Here is a 244-nt window from a genome sequence, read left to right as displayed (position 1 = left end):
GAAATTGCACAAATAATATCTCGCACAGGTAAGTCAAGGGTGCACAAGTGTCATCGCCGAGTCGTAGACGAGCAGCAGCGCTTGCATCTCGCGCGGAAACGCCGCTGCTTGCCGATCGATCATCGCGAATGAATTGAATTCGACCGAAGTTCGGTCGCGTTGCTTCCTCAACCGTGAAGAACCGAATGGGAAAGAAATGGCAGGCAGCCACGCGATTCGAAGCCGGAAATGAGAGAGGAGATTT

This window comes from Odontomachus brunneus, unplaced genomic scaffold (genome assembly GCF_010583005.1).
Source record: "Odontomachus brunneus isolate Ranch 3 - 2012 unplaced genomic scaffold, Obru_v1 Obru_scaffold_193, whole genome shotgun sequence".
Taxonomy (NCBI): Eukaryota; Metazoa; Arthropoda; class Insecta; order Hymenoptera; family Formicidae; genus Odontomachus; species Odontomachus brunneus.
This window is presented reverse-complemented; position numbering follows the sequence as displayed.